At 37.2% G+C, this 16,419-nt stretch overlaps 1 protein-coding gene across 1 annotated transcript in view; it reads right to left on the minus strand.

Annotated features, from left to right (window-relative positions):
- LOC122802322 (interleukin-18 receptor 1-like) overlaps nt 1–15,658 on the minus strand; it is a 977,051-nt gene extending 961,393 nt beyond the window's left edge. The window contains exon 1 of the mRNA XM_044071963.1: nt 15,448–15,658. The gene's annotated coding sequence lies outside the window, so the exon portion shown is untranslated. The remainder of the gene's footprint in view (nt 1–15,447) is intronic.
- Nucleotides 15,659–16,419: the final 761 nt, after the last annotated feature.

Raw genomic sequence — 16,419 nt, forward strand, 5'->3', positions numbered from 1 at the left:
TTCATATGTGTATAATAGGCTAACAAAAATAAGGGCATATTTCATACTAGCCATGCATCTCTAAAGTCTGACAAGGTCTGAACCCTTGATAAGTGTAAACAGGGTTTTGGGAGATGACACATGGACAAGCTGGGCTGTGTGAGGTGAACCATCCATGGTTTCCCTGTGGTCCATTAGAGGCATTTGTCCTAAAACAGATATAATTGTCATGTTCCCCATCCTGCTGTGTAACTTGCACATGATTTGCATTAGGGAGGAAATGCGCTTCACATGCATTGGGAGTCTGTTACATATTGGGTGTAGTGTCTGGGCTACATGTCTGTCTGTCCACCATGTCCTGTTTATACCACAGTCAAGGTGTAGGTGTGTAGGAGAGGTAGTTCTTGTGCTAGTTCTTTCTTGGATAAGCAGGGGGTACACAGTGGGATCTGACACCTCCATGCATGTCAGGTGTACACCTCCCCTCCAAAGCATGTCGGAGACAGAATATACAGTTATGAGCATGATGTAGTCTGCATAGGACATGTTATGTACACTGTGTATTGGTTTACTGTGGAGCCTCTGTGGATGTGACATTTGTAGATCTGCCTGGTTAGTTAATACCAAAGGCGGAATTGCACTCAATGGTAGGTGTGATGAATGCCGAATACAGTGAAACAATGACTGTCTTGGATTTACATGCCATACCTTTATTTATAGATTGTGTTACATAGAATACATCCCCAAATATTACCAACCTGTGACAGTCAGAGGCTAGATTACTATGTGTCCACAACTCCCTGACTACTGTGTCAGCTGTTGGAGATGTGTGGTCAATATGTTAGTTACCAGGGTTGGATGACTTCCCAAGGGATAGTATTGTGCATTCTTTGGCATTTTCTGTTAGTCCATGACTCCAGCAGCAACTGAATGCCTGTGTCAGTTCATCTTGGATAACTGTTGAGTCAGTATGGGATTCAATGACAGCTCCTAATTTACAATATTCTGCAGATTTAGTCAGTTAGAGGCCAATGACAGTGGATGTGACTGCAGATAAGTAAATGCCTAGAAGGAACACATCCTACCCTAACCAAACCCACATTACCCATAGCTACATGTGTAGAGGTCTTTACCAGACATATAAGTAAACACCAGACACCTCAGAAACCCAAATGCAAGCTCGCTACACATAATCATACCTCTGCAGAACACAGTACACATAATAGCTCACACACTACTGTGTCAATGGTGAAACACCTAAAGCAAAACACACAATCAAACATATTACTCATGGGTGATTATATCATGAGACACATTGATGTGCCTGTCACCAGGCTACATAAGGGAAAGGTCACATTCAGCTTTCTGTGAGGTGCCAGAGTACACCATATCACACATATGCATTGAAGTCTGTCAACATCAGGTACTGTTATGACTATGTCCTAGTTCCTGTTGGTGTGTACAACTTAAGACATACCTCTGTGGACTGTATGCAGAGACTATGTGTCTCAGGCAGGTATGCCCTTGGCTTTGACCTACATTTTACTGTCACCTAGGATGATGGGGCCATACAAATGGAAAATGATTGTTGTCAATAATTGTCATAGTGTGTGGTGTCAAAGTAAGGGGATCCACTATTTGTCAGCCTGGGATTACCTACTCAACAGACCTCAATCTTTTGCCAGAGATGGCCTTCATCTGTTTCCCCTGGGATTTTGGCAACTGACCAAGGCTATTGCCACTCCCATAGAGTGCCTTTTAGGTGGTGTCACAAGGAAAAACTTTCCAATAAGAAAGCGCCATCTGCAAACAACATCACAGTTATGCTGCTAAATGCTAGGAATGTCACCACTAAACTCAACTCAGTGGAAGCTGTCCCCACCTTGGAAGATGCCGAGGTTTGTGCAGTCACAGACACCTGAGTAAAGGCTGTGGAGAGCACCACAGCCATACCAGGCTACACCTCCTTCCACACGTTCAGACCTGAAATGTAAAGCGTGCAAAGTAATGGAGGTAGTGTATCCAGATTGGTTAGACAGTATTATTCCCTGGAGAAACTGAAGTTGCTGTTGACTGCATGTAACACACCAATTCAAGGCATTGCCATATACAGCAGCAACTCCATTTATTTATTTCCATTTACTGACTGGGAGAGTCCGACTGCATTTATAAAGGCCAATTTTCAGTGGAGGCCTGGGGAGAAATGCTCCGCAAAATACACTGTAAACATAGCAAATCAATATTTGAATACATAGTGTATACAGGACAAAAAATACATGAAGACATACCTAGGCAGAAGTTAATATAAAACACTGTAAATAGAAAATAAACAATTATAACAAATGAGAGTAGTTTAACACAGTGAGAATTAATAAACTTTAACTGAACAGAAAAATAATAAGACCAAAGAGAAGTAATACACTTTGAAGGTAAGGAAATGCAATAGATTGACAGGTAAAAGACTGTGACAAGGCAGCAGAGGGATAGAAGAAGGAGGATAAGGGATGGGGAAGGTTAGGTGATAGAGACATTTAGTAGAGGGGGGAGAGCTAGGTAATGGGTATGTCTAGAACTGCTAATCAGGTTTAGTACTGGAGCAAAGTCAAGTGTTATTAAGGTGTTCTTTAAGCAGTTTGAGCCATAAATATACTTGTAATAATTACAATATACTCAATTACAGTAGCATTGCACTTACAACAGAGCACTTCAGTTTATTATCTAAAGGACATAATTCATACCACAGAAGAAAGGAGACTTAACTAAGGCAATATTGACCTTAAGTTGTTTGCAAGGAAAATTAACTTAAATTTGTTATTTTCCACTAATTTGCAAAAGCATAATAATGAGGATATCAGAAAGAAAAGTGTGTACAATCCACCTCTACACCCTCAACTTAAAAAAAAATTAAGGCAGTGGTGGAAAAAGAATTAAGAAAAGCCTTTCCTAAAGAAAAATATATCTTCAATCTAGCAATGACAGAAAAGAAAGTGCTACATGAAATAAAAAAGAATGATAAAATCAGGGTTATGAGCGCAGGCAAAGGTGGAGGGGCAGTCATTATGGGGGCAATATTATATGAGGGTAAAACGAATGACATATTTGAAAATGCTAGTAAATACATAAGGGTGTCTAAGAATGAAATAAATATATCCTATCAAAAGATAGATACGGCATTAAGTGAAATGCTAATAGAAGGATTGATAAACTATGACACATAATTATATAAAGCAAAGCAAATTTGTATTTGGGATGGTAAAAGAGAACTGATTCCTTTATTTATTGGTAGGATTACTGAAACAACTGACTTTTTAGAGTTTACATACAGCATAGGGGACACCCAGATTAACTATCTAGACATCATGCTTATTAAAGACAAAATCAATAAAAGATTTAAAAGCTGTATTTACAGAAAACCAACTTATTCTAACTCTCTTTTACACTTCTCAAGTAACCATCCCTACCATCAAAAGAGAGCTGTCATAAAAGAGCAGATTGTAAGAGCTGCACGTATGGTGACAGATGCCCAAGACTTCATTGTTGAGTGTAATAATCTCACTCACATGTTTGAATCCAGGGGCTATCCGCCAACTTTGATATCAAATGTAGTAGCAGAAGTATCTCACAAACGTGATGTGGGTCACTTTTTTCCACTACTTTCAGGTCAAGCTAACAATACTACAGCTTCCATTCATGAACAGACAACATCCCAGGTAGACTCAATAGGTAATATAAATACTGAGGTCTGCAAGTTTAGTACAAGTTTCTTACACACTTATTCACTAGATTCTCACAAGATTAGGGAAATAGTTAACAAAAACTAGGACATTATTAAGAATGACAGGATCCTTTGCACACTTTTAGGAGATAGTCCTAGGATTACTTACAGAAGAGGGGATAACATGAAAACAATTTTAGAGAGGGCAAAGCTGAATGCTAGTTCGAATAGACCACATGGGATGTTTAAGTGCGGATCTTGCACACAATGTAAATACATCAAAGTTGTGAACTATTTCAGTATCAATGGCAAGGAATATAAAGTGAATGGGCACTATAATTGTGAGTCTAAATCTATTATTTACGTTGCTCTATGTAACCATTGCAAAGCATTTTATATCGGTAAGACCGAGAGAAAGTTAAAAAACAGAATATATGAACATCAATATGCTATTGCAAAGAAAGATGCCACTAATGCCTTAGCTAGGCATTGCATGGAACATAGCGGGCATTCTTTCAATTACACAGTCTTGCAACAAAGGGAGGTGGATATAAGAGGAGGCCCATGGCAAATACGTTTAGAAATTGATGAGCTGCTATGGCAGATCCGCACAAGAGCCCATCTTTTTCCTGGTATCAATGAGGCGCTCTCAATTAAATGCGTGTTAAAATGGCTATCCTATAATAGGTAGATATATAAAATTTACAGACGAAACTTTAAAGAATACTAATTTTTTTTATTTTTTTCAATTATATTATTAGTTGTGGTTATATATATTTAATGGCCCGTACATAGATTCTTTACTTATAGGATTTTATTATTGGACATCTTTATCGGCATTATTACAATAGTAGTAATTAATATTGCCAAAAAACGCATTTTTCAGCACTTTAAAGGTTGGTCTTAACTATTGTTTTCCTTCATTTTCCATTCTGTCTTGTCCAACCCATGACAGGATAATAATATCCTAGATTATGACATCAATAGTTTGCAACTACTTATTGCTTACTAGACGCTGACAGCTGTATGTGGAGAATATACACTGAATCTACCCGTCTGGTGGATGTTTCATGCACACATTTTACATTTATCAGCATTATCAGATGAATCATCATTTATAATTCTATTAGATTGAAAGTACTGATGCATGAGCACTTATGATCGTGCACGCTGGGAAGTAGTGTGTTTAATACAAGTGTCAGCATAACTTAGAATTTTCAAACACTTCTAAATGCATTTCAAATGTTTTTTTTTATATTTCATCTTGATTTAGATGTTTCAATAGATGTGTTTGAATATTTCACAATACACACAGCGTGTGCGTTTTAAGTCATGACAATGTTTAGTATTGCAGTATTTAAACCGCAACTTATATATTTGTCTCTTACTGCTTTAAGGTTTCCATGGGTTTTAATACATTGCAGAATGCTTGTTTTTATGATTGGTTCTTGTAACTTTGATTTTAGTATTTAAGTACTATTGCAGTGTCATTCCGCTGTTTGTCTGAAGAAGGCGAGTTATCTAACTCGCCGAAAGCGCTAACTTTCATTGGAATATTAAACTTGAGTTTTTATCAGCCTTCTCTTATCGTGTTTTGGTCCGCCTTTTAACAGTTTATCGTTTTGTGACATAATTATATGAGAAATGACAGACCAAAAGTTTCCTCTAGCTTTGGAATACCCAACGTACATAAAAATGAAATGAATCCACCTTTAAGACCTGCAGTGGTTGCAGATGATTCAAAAACAGTTTCTATAGCTAAGTACTTAGACAACAAGTTAAGAAGTTATAAATGAATGAAAGTGTGATACTAAAGGATCATGGGATTTTTTTAAGGAGTGTTAAAAAAGAAATATACGCAGAAAACTATCTTTGTCACAATAGATATAATGGACTTATTTACAAACATTCCACATGATAAAGGTACGGAATTTTTTGAGAAGGCTTTATTACAAGACAAAAAAATTACAGCACAATGATTTTCTTGTCTGTCTTAATTTGATTGAATTAGTCTAAAAAACAACTATGTTTATTTTGGTTGAGAATTTTTTCAACAAGTACAGGGAGCTGCCATGGGGGCTACATGTGCCCCCACATATGCTAATATAGTATTAGCAACATGGGAAGAAAAGTTTATTCATCAGAGTATACAAAATGTTGGGTACTGTATAAAAGATACCTTGAAGATATATTTATTTTTTGGACAGCTTCAGTTGAAAAGCTCAAAGAATTCATGTGTTAACTTGGCAAGACTAAAGAATTTTTTAAATTTACACATAACTTTTCCCATGATAGATTGAATTATTTTGATGTATCTATTCACAAAACTCAAAGTTTTTTTAAATCCACAATATATAGGAGAGAAAGCTTCTCTAATTCTTATCTCCACTACATAAGTTCATAGGTTCATAGGTTGGTACTAGGCTATCAGCCCTAGGGCCCATACAAGCCTAGCCATAACAATTCCCTGGCTATTTCTTCCCACATTATTTACTTTCCTGGACCCCTGTCTAGCAGGGTGACTGACGTGATCCCTGGGGTGAATTTCCTTTCTCCCATCCAATCGTCAAGGTTCCTCTTGAAGAGGTCCAAAGAGGCACTCTGCTTGACATGTAGGGGCAATCTATTCCAGAGTCTGGGGAGTCTCTGGGTCAGGAATCTATCCCTCCAGCATGTTTTGTTTATTGTGATGACAAGGTTTAGATCCCTGGAGCGTGTAGCTCTGAGAAATTGGGATTTCTTTAAGTGTAGCATGTCCAACAGCTCTGGGTTTGACATGGCCTTGTATGTTAAGCAGAGATCGCCTCTGAGTAGACAATATATACGACGGAGTATAGCTGGAGTTTTTTAAGGCGGTCAGCGTAGGGCATCTGCTTTAGGCCTGTGATTCTTTTAGTGAGGTATTTCTGAGGCCTTTCCAGTCGTTGCAGATGTCTTGAGAGGTACATACCAAATGGGGCGTTGTATTCTATAATGGGTCTAATGAGGGATGAGTACAGTGGGACAATGACCTCCTTTTTTCTGGATGAAAAGCTCTTCGTGATGAGGTGTGCCACATAGAAGGATTTCCTGACTGTTGTGGCGATGTGGTTATCGAAGGTGAGACCACTGTCCACCTGTGTCCATAAGTCTCTTATCACACTTTCTGTGTTTAGTGTACTGCCACCTATATGGTAATTCATGGATACATGTTTTTTCCCAAAGGGGATAACAATACATTTCTTGGCATTGAGCTTGAGCCCATGGCTCTGGCACCAAGTATCTGTTTCTGTAAGGCCCTTTTGTAGAGTATCCACATAATTTGGGGATTCAATAATGGCTCCCAGTTTGCAGTCATCTGCAAACTTTGTTAGCCAGAGTCCCTTAGTGTTGACATGTACTTCAGAGAAGTAGATGCCAAACAAGAGCGGCCCCAGGACTGAACCCTGAGGTACTCCACTTGTCATTTGTCTGGAGCAGGATTTGGAGTCGGCTACTTTTACAGTGTGGGTTCTATCAGTAAGCCATTTAGCAACCCATTGGGCGACATAGGGATTAATGCCCAACTTAGTAAGTTTATCTATGATTCCAGAGTGGAGGATGGTGTCAAAGGCCTTGGCCAGGTCTAGATAGGCTGTGTGGACCACCTTACCCTTGTCCATGGCTCTGGAGACTTATTCAAAGAAGTCAATCAGGTTCAGGAGACAAGATCGGCCCTTCACAAACCCAAACTGGGTGGGGTCCAGTGTGTGAAGGTTGCCAATGTCTTTGTTTATAAGTTCCATGATAATACGCTCCATGGCCTTGCAGATAAGGCTTGTCAGACTGATGGGACAGTAGTTTCCGGGATCCAAGGTGGATCCCCTCTTGTGGATTGGGATAACTGTAGCTCTGTGCCACTCAGTGGGCACGAAACCTGAGGTGAGGCTATGATTAAACATGACACTTAGGTGAGGTGCCAGTTCATATTGTAGTTCATGTAGTACACAGTCTGGGATGTCATCTGGTCCCATGGATGCAGTATTCTTGGCTTTCGAGAGTGCGTTTTGTACCTGTGTGGTCGTTATTACTGGAATTTGGCAATCTTCCGGTATTGAGATGGGCCATTTAGGGGGTGAGAGTGGGGTGAATTTGGCACTGAATCGATCTGCCAGGATATTGGCAATATCCTTCGGATCAGTATATTTAATGCCATTCTGTTTTAGCTCAGAGCAGATCTGAGCATTGCCATTTAGATTCTTGACATAGTTATAGAATGCTTTGTGGTTGTCTTTGGAATCTTTGGCAATTTTATTTTCGTAACTAGCTTTCGAGTATTTTATGAGGCATCTCAGTTTCTTACTGAGGCTTGTAAGGGAGTTTTTTGCATCCTGGGATTTTCCTCTTTTCTGCAAAAGTTTCTTCCTTTTGTTGTAAAGTTTGTTTATAGCAGGGGACCACCAGATTGGCTTCCTTTTTTTGGATGAAAGCATTTTGGTTCTATTTGGGATGGCACGGTTCATGCATGAGTGGATGTGCTCGTACAGTGCCTTAGTGTAGGATTCAGCAGATGAACTTTCAGTTCCCGTCTGCATGGGTGTCATGAAGTTTGTCACTTCTGACTTGAGTAGCATGAAGTTGGCTTTGGAGAAGTTTTTTATGGTGGTTTCTTTAATGGGGGGGTGGGGGTGGGATGTGGATGTTAAGGGTGATTAGCTTATGGTCAGACCTGACTAACGAGGGGGTGACCATAGGTATGGAGCATTGATTTCCCATGTTGGTAATGACCAGGTCTAGGATATTGGAGCCCCTGGTGGGACTATGGATTAGTTGATCCAGGGCGTTGGAATTTCATCAAAACAGAAGCATTATAAATGGACAATATGTTACACCCAGTAGAATGACTTCAATGGATAAATATTTTGATGACAAATGTAATTTTTTGTAAATTCTGTTTAAAGATAGAAGCTACCCCTCTGAAACCTGCATTTTTTATCACCTGGAGCTTTTCTCCCTGGGCCTGTACTGAAAATGGACATATATCCAGCTAGACTAGCCCGGTCAACAAATGTAAAATAAAATAAATAAAATAAAGAAATCAAAAAAGAAGTGTTAGAGGGGAAAACAGAGATTTAAGCAGGGGATGGTTTAGATAAGCAGGGAATGAATCAACAAAAAGAGAATCTTTATAATAGAGCCTTTATAATAGAATTTAATGAAAATGCAAATACTATTAAAAAAAATATTGAAATGGGTGTGAAAGGATTACTGGACTAACAGACATAAGAGAACTGTCTAAGAAACCATTAAAAACAATATTTAGAAAAAAACATTTGAAGGACATATTAGAACAGAAAAAGGATAAGAAAAAAACATCACACAAGTTAAAAGAAAGGAACATTTAAATATGGAGCATGTTCCCAATGTCCATATATTTGGCACAAAGAGGTGGTCCACTTGAAAAGTAGGGATAAAATAACTGAGGGAAAGAGTTTGTTTAATTGTAACACCTCTGGTATAGTGTATTTTGCTCTTTGTGAAAAATCTGAAGCATTTTACATAGGAAAAACAGAACATAAACTTAAAAAAAGAATATATGAACATTACCGGGACATACAATCTAAAAATGAGAACAATGCATGGTACAAACTTACTAAGAATTGTATAAGGGTCAGGTTTTTTGTTTTAATATTAGAAGAAATAAAAAATGACTTAAGGGGAGGGCCATGGGAAACAACTATAGAATACAAGGAATTATGGTGACAAATTACATTAGGAGCCAATGTGTTCCCTGGCCTTAATGATAACATTTCTATAACTCCACTTCTCAAAATGAGAACTGCCAAGTTATAACAGAAAAGTTTATTTGTGGTCATTTTAAAATAAAATTCTAGATGCCGGAGTGATGGATAGCCTTAGATTAGCTTTTTTTTAGATTTTTTGATATTATAAATCTATATTATGTTTAAGAAGTTATAATATTGGAATGAATGTGAATTTTAAGGTCTGTATTAGAACACCGAACATTTAAAATGTCGAGTGTTCTAATATCGACCCATTTTCAGCGAACGCTGAAAATATCGAAAAAGCAGAAAACCAAATTCTTTCCTAGGGAAAGATCTATATGTATATATATATATATATATATATATATATATATATATATATATATATATATATATATATATATACATATATAGAGAGAGAGATAAGGAGGGAGATGAGCAACAGTTATATATGTATCTACACACACACACACACACACACACACACACACACACACACACACACACACACACACACACACACACACACACACATATATATATATATATATATATATATATATATATATATATATATATATATATATTTATATTATAAAAGTCATTGTGCAAGGAGCAACAGATTTGCGCATGGCTTAATTAAGTGTATGAGCATGCCTGCAGCAGCCCCTAGCATTATCACAGTTAAAATTCCCAAGCCTCTACACCAATGGTCCAGAGTATTGAGGGAAAATTGGAATGTAGGATGTATGCATATTTTATACAATTCTGCTTTAGGTCCACCATGTAGGATTGGCAAATTATGATGCAGTTCACCTACCCAGGATATAATTAACATAATTCACAGGCTCTACTTTAGTGTGTGCCATGGCACACAGCATAGCTTATACAAAAGTCAAAAATATTTATTGAAGATATCCAGTTTTAACTGATTGCTGACTACGTCATCGCTGTCACTTGGGTATTCTATCTGTGTGAACACGCGGCTGGCAACAAAAAGTCCTAAAAATAATGAGACACACCCCACTGATGTCATCCACATCCTCTGGGAATATCAACATCATGCAGCAGACTTCAAGACGGGAATAAGTAGACATGTTTTCTCCTTTAAGCAATTCAGGAAAACCACCTCATTTGCGTACATATCTGTGCTGACAGCCTAGATACTACATAGTTCGAAGCTGCGTGAGTTTAGTGACAGCATATATGCACCACTGCATGGACTCCATGTAAAGTCCTACAGTATATTTGTGAAAACCATATTAGAAATGTTATTTTTTTTTATTTCTGTTAAGCATATTTGTGCACTGCAGTACATAGTACAAACATGCTGAAATTATTATTTAAAAAATTACTATTTTACATATTCTCTTCCTTTCTCAGACATCCACAATGCACTTTTTGCACATACATGTCTGTGATCTAACATTTTCTGGGGAGTTATGTCCATATTTGTGGACTTTTACATCCCCTTCTGTCCTTATAGACTTCTGTATGTGGAAAAATTCAGTGTACACTACAGACACTGACATGGTGTCTACACGGATGCCTTTCTGCTTGTTGGATCACTCCACCTGGATCATGGTAATGTGTATAGTGTGTCATGTAAATGTGTACTCCTCTGGTATCATAAAGTATTTAGGTAGGGATTTGAATCCTGCACTTGACAACTATGTATGTATTAGTGTGTGACCTCCTTGGAGAGGTGCAACCTTTGGTTGAGAGGGTGGCCTAATGATTAGGGTGTTTGCCTTGCAACCACAAAATACAGGGTTTGAATCCCACAAGGGATAACTGGCTAGGCTTAAAATGGCTTACAAGGGAAGTTAGCCTAATATGAATCTATGAATTTGCATAAGATTCAATTGCTTATGAGGTAATTTGCATGCCACAGAACTTTCTGTGCTTGCGAGATGCTAAGTGATGCTTACTGAATCTGGAATTGTCCACGCTTGTGTAAGCTTCATGGAAAAAGATTGTGTAAAATTCCCACCAAGCACATTTCAGTGTGTTGCAAAGTTCATCAGCATTGTAATACATGAAGGAAGACTGCTGAAGCAAATTATGACATAAGCATTAGTGTATAATCATCAAAAAGAAACTGTATGACCTAAAAATGATACGTTTTGTTTGTAAAGCATACAAGAAGGCCAAAGAAAGCCATATCTTGTTCCCCTCAGACTTCCCAGAAATATATAGGCTAAGTATTATGGTGGACTGTCATACAGTAGAGCTACAACACTAGGCAGTCCCAATTAATCTCTGCCCATTCTGTTCAAAGAAAGAAACTGCATTCAGTGCAAGTGCTATGCAAACATTACAGACCTCCAGCATAAAGATATAAAGCTATTGCTCTCAACAAAGACAAATCAGCCAGCACAATGCACACAGGCATTAATCTTTGGAATATCTGTTATTTATTAATGCAGTTCATCCTACATGGCAGATTTGCAGGTATAAAATACATACAAAAACAGCAGTGGTAAATTTGATAATGATACTAAAAACTGTCTTGAAGACTTATTTTATGAAGATTTCCTTTTTGTTGTGGAAAATCAACAAATATCTACACTATCTTGCATTTGTTTCCATGCATTCAGCACATCAGGTAACGAGCACCCTGCAGCACTCATTGTTTCCGCTGGAGGTATGGTTTGCTAGCACAAGGTTCACCCATCTTCTCAGGGTGCCCCACATACTCACACCTAGGGACAGTTTAGAGTGTCCAATCCACCTACTGCCTGTCTTTGGAATGTGGGAGGAAACCCATGCAAATGCAAGGAGGACATGCAGACTCCACGCAGAAGACACCCCAGCCAAGAGTCAAACCAAAGAGTCTCTTGGTGTGAGGCAAATCACTAACCACTATACCACTGCACCATCCATCTATGGTATATGCTACTGTTATACTGAAGTACAGTGTGTGTATTGGCCAGTGGTTACAGAATATGTGATGTTTATATACCATCATGTTTTGCTTTGCCTTGCTTTAATGCCTCCTCCTTCTATTCATGATAAATAAACTGGTTCCAAGATCATGCAGCCTTGGGGGAATCAGAAAAGGTCTTCCCTCTGTTACAACTCATTTAATAACAAATGAATAAACAGACAGGGAAAGGAAAAATAAATAGACTGATAGGCAGATAGATAATTAGACAGGTAGATAGAGGGGGAGGGAGAGAGAGAGAGAGAGAGAGAGACACACACACACACACACACACACACACACACACACACACACACACACACACACACACACACACATTCCCTAGACAGGCAGACAAATAGGCAGAGAGGAAAATTCTATACTGCAAGTACTTCAATATACGGAGACGGTTAGATAACATATGAACACAGCTGATAACATAAAAATTGTAGATATCTTCACAACCTGCAAGTAGACATATCCTGCATTTGATTTTTATTTTGTAACAGATGCAAACACATTGCATTCATTGCAGTTATTTGGATGTATAATTTTTTACCAAGAAATATCTTTATTAAATTATCATGTATGGCATAGGCCATGTAAATGAAAATAAACCATAGTGACACAATCCTAATTGCAAACATTATACATTTCAGCTGTAGCTGCAAACATTATACATCACTTTTAACACATCCAGTCATTGTTAGTCAAGTATTACATAGCTCATTTAAATGCTGCCTTCCTTTAAACCTTGTTTGCCTTCTTTTCAACCTTGTTTGGATGTATCATGTTATCAAATCATCTGGCGTATGATATGTTGGCTTTCCCTGATAATACAACTCTACACATATGCCCCAAAATAGGGACAGACTGTAAATATTGCTCTTATAAATGTAGCATTTGCTAAAATAATAGATTTTGCACTGGTATGCATTTTCTAAAGGATATGAAGTCTGAAACTCAAATGTCTGTGGTTATTCAGTGACTTCAGTCCTTGGTGATTTTTCCAGAAAGCCACACATTTTAAGAGGAACTAGCTTAAAATATGAGGCAACAATATGAACATTCTGTGAAAATCTGGACAGTTGAAATGTATGCTAAATGCACTAAAGTTAAGACTGTGGTTTACTAAATGGCAATGTCTGGAGCTCATTTTGCTGAATATATTTGACAGAAAGAACAAACAGCAAAAAAATTTTGTATCACAAAACTACTTCCAAATAGTGTTAAATAGTATATAGCAAGGAATATAGTAGGATTGTAAGGAAACAAGACTACTAACTTGTTCAGAAGCATATTTTGGCAAAGGGTCAAGCCTCCTATAATCTCATGCAGTGAGATGTGTCCAGCTCTACCCCCACCCCAAGTATTCGAATATTAAGGTTATATAGGCTTAAAGAAAGGGAAACTTGATTTTATAAATGCACACAAGCACATACACATGCACAAATACACACACAAGCACAAACACAAATGAACACAAGTACTTTTTTTTTTTTTTTTTTTTGAAAGAGTTGTACAACTTTGTAGTTTAAAGACTTAGGGCTATGATCATAACTCATCGAATCAGGACAACTTTCAACAGAATCAGAGGCAAATCTAAAAATAATCAGAGACAATGAGGGGCACTTTTAAAATATTAGTACTATTAACATGAACCATTGACAGAATAAGGGAATGTATATTAAGTGTAGTCCATTAGCTTTTCTCTAATAAACACTAGTTTTAGGAGGGATTAAGAGGAGAGGCCATACTTCTCATCAGCTTAACACAAGAAATCTGGACAAATCCAAAAATAATGGGGGGCGGGGGGGGGGGCAAAATTATTGAGAAATTTTAAATATTGCTCATATAAACTTATGAAGCTAGATGATTGACAGGTTTTGCATTTGCATGTATTTTATTGAAGGGTATAACATTTGAATATCAAACATCTGTCATAATTTAGTGGCTACTGTAGTTAAGGATTTGCCAGAACACCACCAATTTTATGAGGAACAGACCAAAAATATGAGGAAAAAATCTGGATATCATGTGAAATTCTAGACATTTGACAGGTATAGACCAGATTGCAGAGGATCTTGGCTATTCTAAAGTAACTAATTATTTATAATTGCATTTTCTGAATGGCAGAGATTTTTCATTATAGTTTTATCTAAACCTTCCAAACCCCATCATTTTACTTATTCATCTCTGCAGTAGTTGCACTTCTGGTCTTCTGTTTTTGGTATACGCAGTTTAAGAAAATGTGTCTCAGTTACACAAATACTTTAAGTACTGAAAGATGTGTCCTTGCTTTCCTGCACTTGGACTGGACATCACTTGTCTTGCATCTGGATGCCTTGCCACACCTTATGCTTACCTATGAAATTACATCAGAACTGGGAAAATAAATCAAATTACTAAAAAACTTATGTCTGTTCAGACGTGGGCTTGGTTACCACATCTTCAAACATACTAATTATCTATTTTAAATGTAAATGATTTGTAAAGCAGCTACATAGCTTTAATGTCAAATGATTACAAGTAACATTAACTTGAATTAGCCGTCTAACACAGGCAGTGCAATGCAGAACTACAATGACAGATGGTGCTACAACCCTAAAATATCATCCTGCATCAGTCATGCCAAGGTAAAACCTACACACACTGCTGGTAGAGAGTTGCTCAGTCAGGAACTTCCCTTGCCTTAGTAAATATCACCACTCCATTCAAATTGATAACACGGGGCACTTGATTTCCAATTACCCAACTGGTATTAGTTTTAAAGATGGCAAGTTGCACTCCATAAATTTGTATTGCCATTTATAAAAAGTGATAAATACTATCTGATTAAATAGTAATATGGACATTTTGACTTTTGTGACTAGTAGACAGATTCATTCACGTTGCAAGCAGGGCAGTTCATCAAACACTGATATTATGAACGTCACCAAAATTAAACGTATTTCTTTGCCAACAACACTCTTTTCTTTTCTTTAAGAGAATAAAACAGTATTATGGATAACAAGGTATCACCTTTCATGTTAAACATTACATTAAATCACAAACAGTAAAGTGTACAATAGTGGTTATCTTACCTTTTGACGAATGGGATTATGAGAGCATGCTACAGTTGCTGATTTACAGATGTTTTGATCATTCAGATGTTGATAAAACTAAACTGCCTTTTATAAAAGTCTGTAATATAACCTGTTAAATGAGAAGAAGCATGAAGTTCCATGAATCGTACGTTTTCTCTTGATACCTTCTAAAAGATGACAAATCCTAAGATACGTGTTCAGATGAACAGTGACATCAGCCTTTGACTGATGTGGGTTTTCTAGATACACACCACTGCCACTTCTATTTCCTTTTTTTGCTGGAAAATATGTACTAGCTTTTAAACACACTTTTAACTTGTGCACTATTCTGCATGGATAAAAGATTGCTTTGATGTTTACAAGCAGTGGGATTTATGCTATAATCTTCATAAATCAAGCTGATGTTGCTCAGAATTCAGACAAGCACTTTTATCTTTGTTATACATTGTTGCCTAACAGAACTGGAATAGAACTGATAGAGAATAGAGTCTATTTCATTCTTAATTTAATAGCGTTTTAGTTATATCATTCATCCAAAAATTCAAAGTTAATATGAAAATATCTTCACCATACTGTGCTAGACAGGAATAAAATTAATCATTTTTTTTTTTGTAAAACCACAATACTTTCTATCACACTATGATTGTGTCAATATTACATGACAAAAAAAACAAGGTTTTATTTATTTGTCTGTCAGTCAGTATGTCTGTCTATCTGCAATCTGTCTGCATGGACATCTTTCTATCCACGTATGTATTTACACATTTTGAAAGGATAATCCAACTGGTTTAAAGTCAATTGAAAGCTGATTAAAGAAAGAAGTTAAAATGACATTTATTTTCACCACTTAGATTTACTACAGCATGAAACTATGCTAACCTACACTGTCACGCAAAATATAGATGTTCGTCATTCTCACTGCTACAGTAGTCTGCAGCTATCTGGGTAATGTCCAGCTCAGGATATAAT

Source organism: Protopterus annectens, chromosome 5.part0 (genome assembly GCF_019279795.1).
Source record: "Protopterus annectens isolate FY-2018-M chromosome 5.part0, PAN1.0, whole genome shotgun sequence".
In the NCBI taxonomy this organism is placed as follows: Eukaryota; Metazoa; Chordata; order Ceratodontiformes; family Protopteridae; genus Protopterus; species Protopterus annectens.